The 5,000-nt window shown below is 47.9% G+C and overlaps 1 protein-coding gene across 2 annotated transcripts in view; it reads left to right on the forward strand.

The window, feature by feature from the left end:
• The window catches only part of dlc1 (DLC1 Rho GTPase activating protein), a 146,921-nt gene that overhangs the window by 16,535 nt on the left and 125,386 nt on the right, over positions 1-5,000 (forward strand). Inside the window, exon 1 of one of the 2 annotated variants that reach the window (XM_048240378.1) lies at positions 4,608-4,842. The exons of the other annotated variant lie outside the window; for it this stretch is intronic. The gene's annotated coding sequence lies outside the window, so the exon portion shown is untranslated. Of the gene's footprint in view, positions 1-4,607; positions 4,843-5,000 lie in introns of those variants that run through there. 2 annotated transcript variants of the gene reach the window in all.

Below are 5,000 nucleotides of genomic sequence, written 5' to 3' on the forward strand. Positions count from 1 at the left end.
CAGCCAGGTTTTCTTGTATCTGCCAGTTTCTACAGCTAACCACACTCTCTCTCTCTCTCTCACACACACACACACACACACACACACACACACACACTCCTTGCATGCCAGTGAGACATAATGCTGCCACTAAGGAATATCCGCATCACGTTTGTATGAAAACTAACAGTACAGGGGTGTTCACCACAGTGTGTTTTGGTGTGGATCCAGATAAATCTATAAATCGGTCAGATGTAAACACTACTTAGCCAAAGAGAAATGTGTGTTGCCGTTGGCGTTTGTGTTGCGTTGCGTTGAACGGTGCAGAGTGTGTGCACTGTGAGCCATTGAGAGAGAGAGAGAGAGAGAGAGAGAGAGAGAGAGAGAGAGAGAGAGAAAGAGACAGTCTCTGTAAAATTACAGGCTGGGCCTGGGCGGTCAGCATATAATGAGTGGACAGGCTGAGTCACATCCACAGGCTGTGACCTGTACTAGCCCACTGCAGCGGCCTGCACTAATGTGGGTAAGGGGCGCTACTAATCTACAAGGAAATGTTTAGTAGAGAAAAGCAATACATTCTCAGACAAACATAAAGTGTACAACTCTGGCAACAGATTTCAAGTCCTATGATTTTTTTTTTTTAATTGTCAATGATAAAGTTAGATCTATGATTTATCGGAAATATTTCCAAATACCGACAGTGTGTTGCTATTGCTAAGAATTTCACATTTCATACTTCACTGATATATATTCAGTATCTTACATTCTTTCTCAGTCATTTAAGTGTTCTATGGTTCTTCCCAGAACATGACATGCAGCCACCAGCTCTGACCTCAGGCTCTTGAGCTACTGGGCAGAATGCACCAAGCCTCAAATACATCGCAAGCGCTGACCATTACTAGATTGGTCCTGTGTACAAAAACACTGGAAACCACGGGACTGTTGTTGTGTTCTCTTAACCAAATGCACCATCCACACGCACTGCAAATGAGCTTGGGTGCCCCATTGTTATACAAGTCTGTCAGTAAGTCTTGTGCTCTTGTGAACCGAGACATAGATAGTTAACTTAGGCCTGAAGGATGAGATGGAGACTTGACACACTACCCGTATGGTAGAAGGAGGATCCAGGAAGTGATATGTCATGTTATAAGTTTCATTATATATGATGGGGAGACACACAGTTTCTCTCTCTCACACACACACACACACTCACACACACGCACGCAGGCACGCACGCACGCACGCACGCACAAATGCACACACGCACGCACGCACGCACGCACGCACGCACGCACGCACGCACACACAGTCTGTGTCCATAATCCCAGATGGTCTCACCTGGTAGCCACAACAATCATATAATTCTCTCTTCACTTCATTTCAACCCACACATGCATAATATACATCCTGTTACACACACACACACACACACACACTACTAGGTCATCCAGATGGGAGCTCTCTAAGGCCCGTGGGAAGGCTCCACTGGCCTATTTCTGACCATCTCTTTCCGCTCTCACAGGGATCAGGCAGGCAGGGTGGGATCCAGATCACCTCCTCCTCCTGGAGGACTGGACGAAGCCCACTGGTTGGCTTGTGTGTGGACTTACAGAGCTACACATTTCACATCTAAACACATTCACAAATCACACCATCTCTACCATCTCTAGTGGTCTATTGACCACTGAAAGCCACACAGACCATATATCCTGAACATAAAACAGACTTAATCCTGCCTGCCCTCTTTCTTATTCATGTGACACACTAATTATTTGTCCAATTCACTGAAGTCGCTGAAGAAATGTGTGTGTGTGTGTGTGTGTGTGTGTGTGTGTGTGTGTGTGTGTGTGTGTAGGTGTGTGTGTGTGTGTGTGTGTATGGAAGGTGATTTTGTAGACAGCAGTGATTTTGTCCATATCATGAATTTCCAAGTCTCATAGTATTTCTTGGTACCCTGGAAAATCCAGAGTTCTCACAAGAGCACAATTTGAATTGTCTGTGACACTCTGGCAATGAGTAATAATGCATGTTACTTTTGCCACTTGTATCGCGGGGAGCCAATCACATCGGTGTATCGGCAAGCTAAACCGATGATATAGTCTTATCCAATTGCGTGCAGTGAGATTTTCAACTGCACGCTTGGTGCCGCCCCTCAAGTTGGCCCATTACATTATTCGTGGCCAGACCCCTAATCTTTCTAGATTACCAGGGTCTGGAATCTCCAGGCTAATTTCTTGGCATATTATACGGAATTCATTAGTTTAGAATCTAGTTTTTAATCTAAGATGCAAAACGTTAACTGTTTAAATTGACATTTTACACAACAGGCCTTTTTTTCAGTTCAGTCATTACGCGCAACGCATTTCAGGTCATGTGAGATTTGTCCACAACAGCAATGTCGGAAATGTCATCAATGTCTGTGCTCCACTGAACCAGGAAGATAAAAGGTCTGCTATAGTAGTACGAAATCAATTCTGTGACCCAGTAGAAAGGAACATTTTGTGTCATCAGTGGGCATTGTAATCATAAGTCGTGAGTCATGTCTTGCCCAGTCTGCTGACACTGAGATGCAGTGACAAAAGACACCATGTGATGGCCTTCTCTGCATTAATGTGCACAGCTCGAGTGTTAAAGAGCTGGACATTCCTTAGCCAGAACACAGTCTGTCCCTTAAACACACAAGCAAAAAGTCAATCTGCCAGACGACATGTCTATATTAGGGAATGAATGGTCTCAAACACATGGAGAGGCACACACACACACACACACACACACACACACACACACACACACACACACACACACACACACACACACACCTACACACACACACACACACACACACACATGCTTACACACACATACAAACACTCAAACACTCATACATAAACACACAGTAGAATGTTCTGTTTTGCTTTAAAGCTCCACCTAAAAATACAGTCACTGTTTTCAGATGCCCTAAATACCCCTTCACCCAGATGTGCCATTTAAGAAGAGAGAGAGAGAGAGAGCGAGAGAGAATAAAAACAGTGGGCAGCCAAGTTTTATGTTTTCACAGGAGTGGCATATTCAACAGGAATGTCTGTAAACATATCAAACTCTTCAAAACTTTTTTTTGCTAGTTTTAAATGGAGGACAGCATATTTATTTATTTCTAGTGCCATTAATATGTGGGTGTTTGTGCAACTGGGCAGTCAGTGTTGCAAAGGGCTTGACTGTTGGAAAAGTGAGAGAAAAAAAAAAAGAGAGAACCTCTCAGAAATCAGTGCCAAAACATTACTGCAATCTGGCCTGGCCCCTGGCCTGAGATTTTACAAAGTGGCCTGTCTGTTTCTAATCAGAAGCAAATGTGCCGTTCCTTTCCCTCCAAAGACACAGATACAGTACGAGAAGAGAGGGAGAGTCAAGAGACGCAAAGGACTCTGAAGAGGAAGTAGAACGTATAAAACTCTGAAAAAAGAAAACATGGGGGAGGAGAGGGAAGTGGAGGAGGAGAGGACGAAAGAGAAGAGAGGGCCGAGCGAGTGACTGGGAAAGTGTGTGTGTGTGTGAGAAAAAAGAGAGAGAGAGAGAGAGAGAGAGTGTGAGAGAGAGGGGGGAAGAGTGAGGGAGGGATAAACAGCTGGGTGAGTGGGTTTGAGCCATTCAGTCGCTGGGATGTGGAGGGGCCGCAAGCCTCTGGGATGTGAGTCACAGCGATACACACACACACACACACACACACACACACACACACAGCTGAGAGAAGAAGAGGAAGAGGAAGAAGGAGGGAGGGGAAAAGAGGAGCGAGAGCGTGAGGCCCATCCATCCATCCACTCCTCCTCTGGCCCAGCGTTCACTCCTCTCGCCACACACTGGCAGCACAGAGCTCCGCGCTAGCTAGCGAGGAACGTGAGCGAGCGAGCGAACGCAGAAGAAGAAAAACAGCCCCTTCTTAATGTGATCAAGATGGAAGCGGCTCCTGGAGTTTTACGGCGGCCTTCGGCTCGCATGACCCCCGTGGCCCTCCTCTCTGCGTGTACGCCGCACGACTAGCCACGCCGCCATCGACAGAGCCAGAGAGGTGTCCCCCGTCTATCACGGGACAAAAAAGACAGAGTGGGTCTAAACGAAAGACACAGAGAGAGAGAGAGAGAGAGAGAGAGAGAGAGGAGTTCTACAGCAGATGTCAGTGGCAGCACCGGTTGGGGCTCTTCAGCAGAGGGAGGAAGGAGGTGTGTCTGATGGATGTCTCTATGCCTACCAGGACGTGAGAAGACAGATTGCTACAAGGCTCCATTACAGAGAGAGAGAGAGAGGGAGAGAGAGAGAGAGAGACCTGGGCTCTCCGTCTCCGCGTCCAGCCTCTCCTGGCCCGCCACTGGCTGCATGTCTCCGCGTCTCCACTGACAGCCTGAGGGAGCGGGGGAGCAGAAGGGGCTGCAGTCCAGCTGGTTCCGTTTCTGGACGCCCCAACTGGATTTTCTATGAACTCATCATTTCCTCATTGGATAAACTGACCATCCCATGAGCCTGTGGAATATACTTTTGTTGTGGATTTGTTGGGAGAGGGGTACTGAGCTCTAAGTGTGTGTGTGAGCGCGTTGCGCGTGTGTGTGTGTGTGTGTTATACGTGTGTGTGTGTGTTTGTGTGTAGGGGTGTGCGTGTGTGCGGGTTTGCTGAGGGCAGAGAAGGTCATCCGTTGCCAGGGGCGCGTCACCGCGGCACAGTCACTGACCCTCACGTGGTCACCCGGCGCTGGCCGTCCCAGGCTGCTGGGGACGGTGGGTAACAGGCGGTGACAGGGCCAGCGCTCTGAACAATCTCGCCTCTCAGTCTGACCCCCGAGAGGAAGAGGAAGAGGAAGAGGAAGAAGATACAAGGTACTGTCCTTGACACTGCTCTGATAGCGCTTATTTAGAGGACACGCAGGCTAGATGATAGATGAACACACAGCACACCCACATCCCATCCACACGCAGGCACACAGCAGCACACTCACACTGACCTACACAATGCCCCCATACTCTACACCATCCAT

This window comes from Alosa alosa, chromosome 1 (assembly GCF_017589495.1).
Source record: "Alosa alosa isolate M-15738 ecotype Scorff River chromosome 1, AALO_Geno_1.1, whole genome shotgun sequence".
Classification (NCBI taxonomy): Eukaryota; Metazoa; Chordata; class Actinopteri; order Clupeiformes; family Clupeidae; genus Alosa; species Alosa alosa.